The following is a 13743-nucleotide window of genomic DNA, read 5'->3' as shown; positions in this document are numbered from 1 at the left end:
CGTCATGGTGCCAGGTCCCCCGCCTCCCTCCCTCCCTTCCTCTCTCCCTCCGGCTTCTCGGTGCGGGCTCCTGCGCTGCTCCCCTCGGTGAGGCGGCCGGGAGCCACGTTTGTGCCTGCAGACGGGAGGTAACAAAGTGCCTCGTTCCTTCCTCCCGCCTCTCCTCCCCCCCGTCTCTTTTTTCCTCCCTTTTTTCATACGCCGCCTATGTAGGGCACAGCGGCGGCTCCGTGCCGCCCGCCGCCCCGCGCCGATGCTCTCGTTACAGCGGTGAAGTCATGGGCCGGGGCGAGGAGGAGGAAGGCGCTCGGGCCCGGGGCTGCTCGGCGTGTCTGCACGGCTCTGAGGGGGTGTCCTTCCTTTGAAGCCCCCCCGCAAAACGTTGAGCTTGGGGAGGGGGTGGGGAAGGGGCTGCGGAGCGCTCGCTGATCTATTTTTAATGGCTGAAAGGAAAGATGCTCTTCTTCCCTGTACCCTTCCCTTACTCTATTGCTGGTGTGTAATGTGCTCGCATCGATCGGGCAGCGCGGAGCCGCGGCTGGGTGAGGGCACGCGGAAGAGGTACAGCAGCACGAGTGGTGCTTGTAGCACACTAACCCATCTGGTTAGAGAGATCGGAGAGGAAACAGAAAACCCCGAACTGGAATCATTTGGGGAACCATGTTAAATTTCCCCTGTAGGGACTGAAGGCACGGATATGTGGAAGATGGGAATAGAGCATTTTGTTGTGCTCTGATGTTTTCTTTTTCACAGTTTAAGTGTTGGTGTGTGCTTTGTTCTGAGTCAGGGTGTCATGATTAACCTCCAGTGGTACAGGAAAATAGCCCAAACTTAGATAAAATTACGTAGAAAGCAATAGGCCTCCATTAAACAGCCAGCTGTTAACTTTATTGGCTGTTGCAGAATATATCCATGCACCTAAAACCACATTTGCCTCTTTTATTGGTAATAACACGATGAAATAAAAACTTCATGTTGCGGGCTTTTTTTGTGGTCTGCACATAAAGTGGAAAATCCTGAACCGTAGTTGGTAGCCAACTGTTCTGTGAGCTGTGCCACACTCACAGCTGCACCTCTGGGGAGTGAGGGCATACCCAGAGCTGTGCAGGGCTTATGTAAGTCTGCTGTGGGTTTCTGCTCAATCAAGAGGAGGGAAATGATGTGTCTCAGGATGTAGTCCTCCTCTCTTGAGCATGGGAAGTTACCTGGCTGGGCTGGGCTGATGTTGTCCAAGCATTTCGGCTAGTTGGTCAGTGCAGAAGTGACGTGATGTTAGGGAGTCAGTGCAGGTCTGTAGGGAGGGCTGCTGTGTGCTCTGAGGTGGTCCTCGGGCCCACGCAGTTTTGGAGACCCTGTCAGTTGGTTGGCACTGTGGGCATAGGGAGAAACCCCAAACCCAACCACTGGGGAAGAGTGCAGTAATTAAGCAGAACTTGTGCATTCTGTGGTGATCAGACATCCCTGTAAGACCAGTTCTGTGTGTGAAGCTGCCCCTCTCATCTGGAAATGCCTTTCCCTTTAGGGAGCTGTGATGAAATATCATCAGTCTGAGTGCTGCAAAGCTGCACAGAACTTGCAATAGATCATTCTTATTAGTAAGAAGTTGATTAATGGCTTGGGGATATGTTGGATGAGATTCTATTGGGAGCTTCAGTACAGAAATGGGAGATTGCATCTTGGTCGCGGTGCTCAGAGTCGGTTTTTGCAGCCTGTTATATAAGGCTTTGAAAAAAGAGGAGAGGGCTGTGCTGTGTGTACATACCAAAGGAAATACCTCCTAAAGCTTCTGGTAGGAAGCGAAGTGTTTTATTTCTGGATTCCAGTTGCGTGAGGGTTTGTGGGTTGTGAGAAGGATGCTTTGGGGAGGGAGCTCCAGCTACTGTGCTGAGTTCTGCTTGTCAGGTCCCTTAGCTGATGCCAAGCAGTGATAAATGGCTCATCAATGGCTCTAGCTTCTGATTTTCACTTTTTTTTTTTTTTTTTTTTAATAATGCTCCTAAAATTATTTCATCCTCACATAATGAACTCTGACAGACAGCTGCACAAAATAGAAATAGTATCAACTAAAAAAAAAAGTGTTTGCATAATTCTTGTTTGCATAATTTACCTTTGCTGATGGATGGTATCGATTTAATGACTGCGATCTGTTGTGATGTGTTTGTTTCTCGAAACATGTAACACCAACTTACACTACAAAGGAAGGGATGGAGCAGCTTATTTTAAGGGTTTGAAGAAATCTGTTTTTAAGTAGGGCTGTGAATCGGCATGTAAATTGAGCAGATAACAAAATCAGCAGAACTCATGACTGTTAAATTTTGCACTAAATTTCAGATACATTTTCTATTTCATGGTTCAGCGTGATTAGATTTTTAGAGCCTATCACTTGTGGCAATTCCTGCATATCTTTGTTAGGATTCCAGACGTACATTTCAAGTATTCCTAGAAGCAACTGTGTTCACGATTGCCAGTAAGATAAAGAAAACACATCATTAAGGCACTCTTTACTTAAATAAGAACCCATGGTCTTGATTCTTATTGATTGCACTTGTAAGTCATGAAGTTTGATATTTCCAGTTACAGCTTTATCTGTCAAAAATGAAATGGATTGTTTTTCTCCTTTTGAAGGTCTCAGTATGATCTTATTGCAGGAGGAATTTTGGGTGATTATTTAACTGCACAATGTTAAATTTAGTAGTATGCTTACATACAACAGAAGTCATACATTGCCATGGAGGCAGGATTTTTAACTATAATGTTTTTTTTTTTGTTTGTTTTGTTTTTTTAATGATAGGGTGACTCTTGAATAAGACTAAAATGCCTTTTCTTTTGAATAAGAGATTGACTTTGACTTGCAAAGTCAATACATCTACAGAAGCATTATTTTTTTCTGATTTTAAGGGGGAAACGTAGGACAGCTATGCAGTATTGGAGATAAGAAAATAGGTTGCTCAGAGAGGTGGTGGATGTCCTGTCCCTGGAGGCATTCAAGGTCAGGTTGGACTGGCCTCTGATCAGTCTGATCTAGCTGTAGGTATCCATGTTCACTGCAGGAGAGTTGGACCACATGACCTTTAAGGGTCCCTTCCAACTCTGCTCATGAGCTGCAGAATCAATGCAATTGGTTTATAGCTGTTCTGTAGTTAGGGTACTTGGAAATAAGGCTGAATGGAGTGGGACACACTGAAGTGTTTTCTTCTGTTCCCTTGGGATGTGCTAATGTTGTGTCATGAATGGGTTATAAAAGTAGGTTGTCTGACCAGATTCTCTAGCAGTATTCCCATCATTATAAATGTAAAGGAAATTTGTTATCTGTTATATGGACACTGATAGCTATACTAATAGGTTTCTTTTTCTTTTTTTTTTTTCTTTTTTTTTACTCATATGAGATGCTTGTTTATTGTAAAACTAAGAAACAGGGAAACATCTCATTATCTGTGACAGCAAGCATTTAATGTTTAAGTTGTTCTTGGCATGCTAACTTCTGGTGCTTCCTACTGGCTCTTAATCTTCCTGTTCTGCTTTCAAAAATTCAGTTACAGGAGTAAGTAGTTACTTCAGGAGACATGAAATATGGAGGAATATGTATTATCTTGATCAAAAGGGCACTGTATATTTTGTTGAAGTGGGGGGGAAAAGAAAAGACTTCTAATGAAACGGTATTTTTCAAACCTACCAAGAAAACTGCAAGCATTAAAAAAACTATGTATATAATGTCAATCTTCAGTGTTATGCTTGATTGTTTTATTGCTTTAGCCATTCTAGCTCTACAATGTAACAAACCATGTATTTCCACCTGTTTACATTCATTTTGAGGAGGCAGAAATATGCAGAGTTGACACTGAGTGCTAACATAAGTCAAGAGCATCTAAGAGCCAAGGGAGGTTTACATCAAAGGTTTTTTGGGGGAAGATTTTGCCTTTTTTCTCTTCTTGCTAAGTTTGTAGTTGATTTAATCACTCAAAATGTACACAGTCCAACACTTTTGGTCGAGAAAACTTCTTTTGGAAGCAGATTGTAAGACTTAAATTTGATACCAAGCAGACAATATTAGCATAATAGAGTCACAGAATGGCCTGGGTTGAAAAGGACCACAATGATCATCTGTTTTCAACCCCCCTGCTATGTGCAGGGTTGCCAGCCTCCAGACCAGGCTGCCCAGAGCCACATCCAGCCTGGCCTTGAATGCCTCCAGGCATGGGGCATCCACAGCCTCCTTGGGCAACCTGTTCCAGTGCGTCACCACCCTCTGTGTGAGAAACTTCCTCCTAATATCCAACCTAAACCTCCCTTGCCTCAGTTTAAAACCATTCCCCCTTGTCCTATCACTGTCCACCCTCGTAAACAGCCATTCCGCTTCCCGTTTATATGCTCAGTTCAAGTATTGGAAGGCTGCAATGAGTTCTCCCTGAAGCCTTCTCTAAGCTAAACAAACCCAGTTTCCTCAACCTTTCTTCATAAATACCTTTCTTGATATATATTCCCCTTTCAGCCACAGGTATGTTTTTCTTTCCTAACATAGTAAATTATTGTTCAATTAAGCAATACCAAAATATCCCTTTAAGGCTGAATTTTTCAACAGAGCCAAATGAAATTAGGCATGTAGCATAAATAAGATTTTTTTTATGAGCTTCTTAATTGTTTTAAACACACTGGATGAGACTTGACCTAAGATAAATTAGTATGTAAAAGTTAACTTATTTTAAATTACTAAAGTGTTTGGGGAAATAATTAGAAGTAAGTTTCAATGAGGTGTCTTCTGGCATTCTTCTCTTAATGTTATACCTCTCTGGGTAGTAAGCAGGTTTTGTTATTCTTAAACGTGCAGGTTGTCTGCTCTTTCGCAGAAATTAGGTTGTTGTCCCAGTCCAGCTTTCATGCTTAAAAATAATCCTTCTCCCTGCCAAAGGTTTGACTGTTACCTTACTTGTTTGGTATGTGGAAAGGCAAAAACCTTTTTGTGTTCATTTTTTGGCATGAGGAATTGTATAATGTTGAGTATGAAGGTGTCTGAAGACTAGACCGACTCAGAAGTCTGGGTCAGAGAGTGGTTATCTATGGAAACAATGGCTTGAATGTCTTCAGCAATGTAAAGGAGTCAAGGTTAGAGAATCCCAGGCAGAGGAAGCCTGCCTGGATAAGCCCTGTTGTCGTCATGTTTCAGAAGCACTGAGCTCTTTAAACTAAGATCTGAAAGCATTTTTGAAATAATCTGTCTCATGTTTCTTATGGGAGCTCAACTCCACAACAGCTTTTGAGTATGTCCAATGGCAGCATCTCACTGTGGGATGGTTTGGGGCCTTTGACAGGGAGATTGTGTGATCTGGAAGCTGAACTCTCACAGAAAGTGGGGCTTGGGTTCCAAAACACTGTTAATGCTAGAATAGGTCTTCTGATGAGTTCTTACAAATCAAAATCTGTAACCATATTGACAAGTATGATGAATCATTTTGTTAAGCTGAGTGTTTCTAATGAAGTACCTGTGTCCAGGGTAACTGGACTTTCAATTCTGTATAACCTTGTCTGACCAGTTGTGCTTATAAATACAGTGAATAAGAGCGAACAAGCCTTGGGTATTAAAAAAAACAACAAAACAACTGTATCTTGTGCATTCATGAAGCAAATTGACAATAATTGAAGAATCCTGTTATTCTTGCTATTCTTACTGCTAATAATATTTTTGAAGCTTGAGTTATAAGAATTGTGTAGCTTTGTATGTGGATTTCCACCATGGTGCTGAAGTCAGTCATCTAGTGTTGCATGGAAAAACTTACAATTTGTGAAAGCATGCCTCATCTTTGAAAGAGTCTATAATATAGAAGGCTGAATGCATTCTCAGAATGATTACTATGAAGAGAATAATTGAAGATATTGGCATTTAGTTTTTTTATTTCTTGTTAAACCAGGTTTATAGTATTTAAGCCCAAGAAAAGGATGTTGAGTAACAAGATTGAAAGCCCTACGCAGGAATCACTATCAATTCTCACATACCTCTCTACGGTGTTTCTGATTTCTTTTTTAGATGGTAAAGTTTGGTTCACTCTGGGTAAAACAGGATATGTGATCTGGCACAGACCTCATTAATGACTGACTAGTACATGTGCTTTAATTTTACCATTGGCATATAGAATCTTGTAATGAAATGTATATTAGATAGATAGCAGCATTTCTTCTTTTTCACCTGTATGATAGTCTGCTAAAGATTTTTATAGGACCTAAAGTAGGTATTTTTGGTTACAAGTTTTCCTAAGAAGGTTGGCAGCTTCTTGTGCCTATTTGCCTCTTCTGTTGTCTTTACCAAGAACAAGTACAGTATCTGCACAAAGCCTCAAGGGTCTCAGTGGTCTCTGTCTTTAATCTCTTCAAAGAAGGATGGGCAGGTTGAATTTAATTAGAAATGTGCATGTCTAATGAAGGGGTAAGTTTAGAACTGAAGATTAAAAAAAACGTGGCATTAGAAACAGTCATGGTACAAAGGAATCTTACATATGAATATCAGGATTGAATGGAAGCCATCATGTATTCGAAAAGCTCAGTGTGCTATTCTACAAAAGAATTGTTTAATATGCTGAGGTAAATAAGTGCTTAAAATCTGCCATTACATTTTGTGCATTAAAATCAAATAATGAGGCATGCATTCCTGGTCAAATTAGGGAAGTTTGTTAGCCTCTGTGTGCTTCCACTGGGATACTACACACTAAATTCTCAGTGCTGACTGTCATAATGAGCTATCAAAGGATGGATAATACTCCTCATTTCAGAAAGAAATAAACACTTCCTTATATTGTGTCACCTCATATAACCTAGCAGCAGTCATGTTCAGTGGATGAAATGTGGAACTGTGATATAAAACAACTTTGGCATCTCTTTGCTTCTCTGATGTGGAGTTTTGAGCAACTGTTCTTAATGCTCCCTCTCTGTAAATACCTTTTAATTAGAAGTAGACATCTAATCAGCTTCATAATTGTTACTTTTCTGACTGTTTAGGAGATACAGTGCTTTTTTTTTCCCTCTGAGCAAAACTCAGTCATATTCTCATTTAATTAAGTAACAGAAATCCAGCTGTTTCAATGGGAGGTGTATGCTTTACAAGATGGAACTTGGTCAAAAATATTTTCTCTCAAGTCAGCATTTTTTCACCTGCTTGGATCTTCCATAACTCCATAATCTAATGTTTGTCATGATGCAGGAAATACAGTTCCTTTGATTTAAAGAAAACCACAGGCATCTCAGTGGTATCATAAAATGGGCAGAGTGAATAACCTCTGTTCTAGTTTATAATTTTTTCCTAAAATTTAGAATTTGTAAGTTTTTCTATGCTTTTTCCAAATTTGATTAATGTATGAATTCCAGATGGAGAAAGGGGTGGAGGAAGGAAAATCAGTGGTAGTTTGTTTAGCTAACTTTCTCCACAAAGAGGAATTCCTGTAAATAGCAGTGTTCCCCAGGGGTTCTTGTTCAACATCTTATCAGCAACCTGGATGAAGTTACTGGAACAGGTCGTCCAGGGATGTTGTGGAGTCTCCTTCTCTGGAGATACTGAAGACTCTTCTAGATACCTACCTGTGTGACTTATTGTAGGATACTTGCTGTAGCAGGGGGTTGGACTTGATGTTCTTTCCAACCTCTGCAATTCTGTGATCCTTCCACACCCATAACATTTAAGTACTGGATGTGTAAGGCTTGTTTAGTGCATACTGTTGTGTGCTTATCAATAAGTGATATTACTTCCTAAGAAGTTGTAAAGACCTCTAGAATATGCAGGTAAAATTATGAAAATGTGTTCTTTGAGGGAATTAAGCAATTATTTCCCCTCCACAAAATACAGTAAAATACCAGGAGGTCTTGACTGTGAAGGGTTTAATATTCTTATAATGTTTAAATATCCGTATATATTTTTTTCTTAAATAAATCTTTATTTAAACACGGTCCTTTGGTTCCTTTTTCAGTTTAATTACTAGAGGATATTGGCAGGTGGCCAAATATGGTTGTGTTGTCGCATGGTTTTATTTAAGTGTGTAATTTGTATTGCTGTCTGAATTAGTCATATTTTTTACTTAACAAATGAGAATGGGTGGCTAGTATGAAAAAGCTGAATTGACTAGAAGGAGTTATACAAATGAGAAAATTGAAGCTGTCCCTAAAACTGAAGTCAGAGGGAGAATGGGAAGGAATAGTGATTTCTCTTGAGATTACAGAGTAAGAGCATGTATCACTGTCAACTGTTGGTCCTCTTTCTGAAATGCATTAGTCCTACACTGTGGACTGTAAGGATCCAGGTGACTCCTTACTATAGACTCTTGAGCTGCTCCTTTGGAGAAGCTTGTGTTGATTCTTTCCCTGTGCATGTTCAAGGAGATTTTAGTTTATACTCTTATGGGTTCCATTCTCATTCTTTCACAGTTGCCTACCTAACCAGCAAAACTGTTCCATGCACTGGTAAACTTGTTGCACAGGTTAGAATGCTGTCACTTGTCAAAGAACTTGCATTGGGGTTGACAGTGAAAATAGGATTAATGAGTTTGTTTCACGTTTTAATTACGTGATTTATTATTCTAATCTGGGATAAGCTGTTGGACTTCAGGTTCAACTTTCTTCTGTTCATCTGAAAATAAGAGCACAAGCTTTGAATACTGAGAGTATGTTTGAATACTGAACACATGCTGCTGAATACATATTAATGTGGGTTATTGCTTTTTTGAATTTTTGAGAACTTAACCTTTAGATTTCCGTATTCTCACTAGGAAGTATGGTAGCCATCTGAAACTCAGGCTAGTAAGACTTTTTTGTCTATATAGAACATTAATTTTGCTATGATGTTTTTAAAAACAGCTCTGCTTCTTTGGTGGTTAGTTTAAATTTGGTTGGTTTTCTGACCCTTTTCACAGTATGTTGTGTGAAATTCACAGAGCAAGATCAAAATCATAACAATATTTAGGCTGGATCGATCTTTCTAGAAATCAGAGTAATCTGTGTCATGTAACAAGCTAAAATAAATAACTAAATCTTTTTTTTCCCAAATCAGAATGGTTCCCAAAATGAATGTTTTAGAAATCTTCATGCATATTATCAGCCTGCACTCAAGTTTAGTAAGTAGCATGAAAAGGTTGTAAGTAAGCTTTTATTAAGAGTCAGTAGCTGTTTTTATTATCTGAGTGAGAACTGCAGATGGTTGCATGGCTGCTGTCAGATAATTAAGGTAGCTTTTGGATTTTATATGGGTGAAGTTGATCAGTGTTTTTTTTGTGTTTTTTTTTTTTGTTTGTTTGTTTTTTTCCTGAGCAAAACTACTAGTTTTCCCATGGTGTAACAACTAAAGAAGGCTAGAATGTTAACAGTTTTGACACAACTAAGTTAAGTGGATGGAGTAAGAGATAGGCAAAAGAAGAAAATCATATTTCATGATCTAGATCAAGGTGATGGGATATATGTAAAGGCAAAAATATGTACATAGAATTATAGTATAGGCTTTCAAAGACTGTTCCAATTCAGAAGGGAAATCAACCTCAACAGTAATGGGTGGTTGCTAAAGCATTTCAGACTGCCTGTGTAATACATCAAGACTCTTACCTGTTGAAATAGCTTGAGTTGAGACTTTATTTTTTGTTTTGGATCAGTGAAAGGAGGCAATATCAGCACGATAAATCCTCTACTGCCTCAGTGGAATTTGACAATAGTGAGAATAATTTTAGCTTTCTATTCTGTTCCCTTCAGTGTGCAATTTACAGTAGTTTATGTGGAAGGTTAGGGACTTGTGATTTATTTCTCAATACCGGGTTCTAGATATAAAGTATATTTCTGAATCATAGCTATATATCTGCATTTCACAAGAACCGTCAGAGAAAGGAAAGCCAGTGCAAAGCCCTTTCTTCTGTGCAGACGAATCCCTTTATAGAACTTCTTCAAAAAACTGTGGCTTAAAAAACGCTCCCGAAGTTTTAATCTTCTCTTTTTGTCATGTATGTATGGAGGAGAAAAACAAAAAGACTTGTAATTTAAGGTCTGAGTATTTTTGTGTCCAAAACTTTTGAAGTTCAAATATTTTTCTGTTTTCATTGTTCTAAGATTTTTTAGTAAAACTTAAGACATTCAGAAATTACCCAAAGCATAAGAAACATATAAAGAAGTATGGCCTTTCTCAACTTTTTATTTCTGTAGTTCTTTTTGTTTCAGACTTCTTTTGTAAAGATTTTTTATTTTTTTTATTTATTTATTTTTTTTTTTAATGGTTGCCTTGAAATGGTCATTAAATGCTTACATAGAATACAATGGAATATCTTGTTGCCTTCATTGTATTTTAAACATTTGGGACCTCGTTCTTTCACTTGTTCACAAATATGTGTTATAAATGTGTTACAAATTAATAGTTCCTCATACTGCTTAACGGAAGTAAGGTTTATAGCTGAAGTGCAACAGATGTTGCTAAGGGCCTGAGGCACCTTCCTTTAGTTGTAGGCTAGCTTGTGGTAGAAACCCAAAATTACTTCAGACAATGTGTTTGTAGCTCATTTCAAACTTTCTTTTTTCCTTAACTATTCTGATGTGGAACCAAAGTTTTCAAAGTTTGAGTGGAAGTGTATTTACCCATCACTACTAACTTTGCATTGGAACTGGACCGAGATAAGGATAGGTTACAAAAGGAGCTTAGAGCTAGTTGTGAATATCCCAGCATTTCACACCTTGAGCTACTGTGTGAACTCAACACCTCTGAATTAATCCCAGACCTTTTATAATCCATAACAAACACAAGAACCCCAGTCAGAAATAAGGTTCTGTGGTATCTTTGTACCCAAACATGTGACCAACTCTTTTCCAGCATGCTTGAAAAGTCATGTGCTGTAGATTCATTGATATTTCCTTATGTAAAGACCCATATGCAAGAATAGATGAAGTAACAAACTGCAATGCTAATTTGTCACTCATCTAAACAATCAAACAGAGCTATGGCTTTTTATTTTGTACTACATCAGTGTTTTGACTACTGAATTTAGAACACAACCCTGCTGAACTGGTGCTGTCCAAAACATTCTCACAGATGGTCCTGTGTTGAAGAGTTCAAAAACCTAGCTAATGCAACTGCTGAAGGGAAAACATGCATAGACGGGTTGAAAACAGGTCAGGTACAAGCATGAAAGCAGGATCTTGGTTTCATATGTACTCTGTTTCCTAGAACATGCAGCTCTTTTAGTGTTGTTCAGGCAGTTGTTTCTTGTTACGCTGCTATCAGTGCACGGAGAACACAGAACTTTTGCTTGACTTAATATGGGCTTGGTAAACTTATTAATTCAATGAAAAAAAATTAGTTGTGGCTTTGGAGCTGATGGTGCTTTGGTTTTAAAAAATACCAGACAACAATAAAAGCAAACAAAGCAATAAAAACAACAATTCGAAAGATTTTGCGTAGCAAAACACTTGTATTTTCTGTGACTATTTAACAGCTCTAATCTACTGATATACTTATGGTCAGCCTTGAAAGTATGGCCTCTTTGAAAGTTCCGAGTTTTAGAACATTCACCCTTTAATTATTCTAAATATTACTGTTCTAATTGTATGCATCTAGGATGATTGCTCCTTATGCTCTTATAGCATATATAATGTTTTATACATTTTTATTTTGTATATTGTTTAAAGCACATATATTTTTTCTCTTATCCATTATTCCTCTAGATTGACAGATTACAGTCTGCAAAGTATGAGGTTAATGAACTGCATACATGACAAAAGAGTAAATACAATTTGAATGACAATATTTCCTAAAGGCTTAATCTGAAAAGAAATTCCATTTCAAAAAATGACAGTTTCTAGGAGATAAATTGGCTTACTGGTAGGGTACTGTAGAATATATTATCCCCTTAATTCATGGTGGAGATATTAATTATTTTATATTCTTAGAAGGTAGATGGACCAATTATTTTTTTTTTATTCCTCTTTTCTTTTCTTTTCTTCCAGAAGACTGTTCCACAGCTCAGTACCCTTCCTTGACATCACTCAATCTCTTGTTCTCATAAGCTCTGCTTCAGGATTCATTACTTGTATTTTCAGTTACTAACTAACTTGTTTTTGATTCTGCCTTTTGCTGAGTTGGGCTTAGGCTTTAGGACTGAGAACCCGAGTTCACTTGTCATGCCTGTAGCAACATGAAATTCTTTGGCTTTGCCTTATTGCTCTGGGACTATAAAGCTATCTCTGGAGGACTTCAGTAGGACTTTAACACAGTCCATACTGGAGAAAAGGAAACAGTGCAAGAATGTACCTGATCAAATGCTAATAAACAGCTGGTTTGTGTTTCAGAATTAGCTTGTAGGCAACAGTATATTTCTCCACTGCATGGAGGAGTCAGTATTTATGGATTTCATCATTGTATCTGACCATCACCTTTATTTAAATTTCTACTTTTCTACTAGTTGTAGGAGATTAAAGTCTCTAACAATTATCTTTGAAAGGTCATGGCAATCAGGGGGGGTTCCTGAAGACTTGGAGGAAAACAAACATCACTCATTCAAGAAAAGACAGAAGGAAGATCTGGAGAGCTACAGCCCAGGCAGCCTCATGTCAGTTTCTGGGAAGGTGATGGAGCACATCTTCCTATAAATCATTTCCAAACATGTGAAGGACAAAGAAGGTGATTGGAAGTAATCAGCATTGGTTTGTGAAACAGATAACATGCTTGACCAAACTGATAGCCTTCTACAGTCAGAAGTCTGGTGGATGGAAGGAGAGCATTGACTGTTATTTATCTCAGCTTTAGTACGGCTTTTGACAGTACCACATATCATCATGTTAGACAAACTCTTGAAGTGTGTGTTAGATAAATGGATCGTAACATGGACTGAAAACTGGTTGGGCTCAGAGTTACGATCAGCAGTGTGAAATCCAGCAGGAGGCCGGCTGCTAATGATGTGCCTCAGTGTTGATATCGGATCCTGTATTACCTAAAATAGTTGTTAGTGATCTGGGTTATCAGACATAGAGACTCTGTCAGCAAGTTTGCAGAAGATACAAAACTGAGAGGAGTGATTTATATACCAGAGGACTGTGCTGCCATTCTGAGAGATGCTGACAGGGTGGAGAAATGGGCTGACAGGAACCTCACGAAGTTTAAGCAAAGGCAAAATGTCAAGCTCTGCACCTGGGTAGGAGTAACACCTCATACCACTACATGCTGGGTGCCAGCTGGCTGGGAAAAACAGCTTTGGTGAAGAAGAGCAATAGCCTCCTGGACTTTATTAGGGAAGCTATCACCGGGATATGGAGGGAGGTGATTCTTCCCTTCCACTTAAGTTTGATAAGGCCACTTGTGGAGAGCTGTGCCCAATTCTACTGGGTATTTAAATAACTTGTAACTGTTCTTTGATTTCTGACAAAACAAAAATCAGATTTTATTGAGCTAGAACATCTGCTTAACTGTTACTTAATTTTGAATGATGAATAAAGCTTTAAACTGAGCAGGAGTGGTTTGGGACAAGGGAAAAGGGTATGGGCCTGGCATGTTCTTGATGACACTTGATTTCAGTGTAGCAGGTAACCCATTTCTCTGCAAACTTGAGTTTGTGTGTGGTGCTCAGATTCAACCCTAGAAGTGTTAATCATCTCAAGCAGGTGAGCTGTTTACTGTGGTTTGTCCTGCATGGAGGAGAAATTTCTTTGCAGGCAGATGACAAATTAATGTTCTGATGCTACCTGAGAATTTGGATGTAACAGTTTGTAAAGGAACTCAAAGTTTTGCACAGTTTCTAGTGGGGCTCA

The 13743-nt window shown here is 38.8% G+C and overlaps 1 protein-coding gene across 5 annotated transcripts in view; it reads left to right on the top strand.

Moving 5' to 3' along the window:
• CTNND2 (catenin delta 2) overlaps window positions 1-13743 on the top strand; it is a 607871-nt gene that overhangs the window by 195 nt on the left and 593933 nt on the right. The window lies entirely within an intron of this gene.

This window comes from Excalfactoria chinensis, chromosome 2 (assembly GCF_039878825.1).
Source record: "Excalfactoria chinensis isolate bCotChi1 chromosome 2, bCotChi1.hap2, whole genome shotgun sequence".
Taxonomy (NCBI): domain Eukaryota; kingdom Metazoa; phylum Chordata; class Aves; order Galliformes; family Phasianidae; genus Excalfactoria; species Excalfactoria chinensis.
Note: the sequence above shows the minus strand (reverse complement) of the source record. Positions and strands in the feature narration are given on the sequence as shown.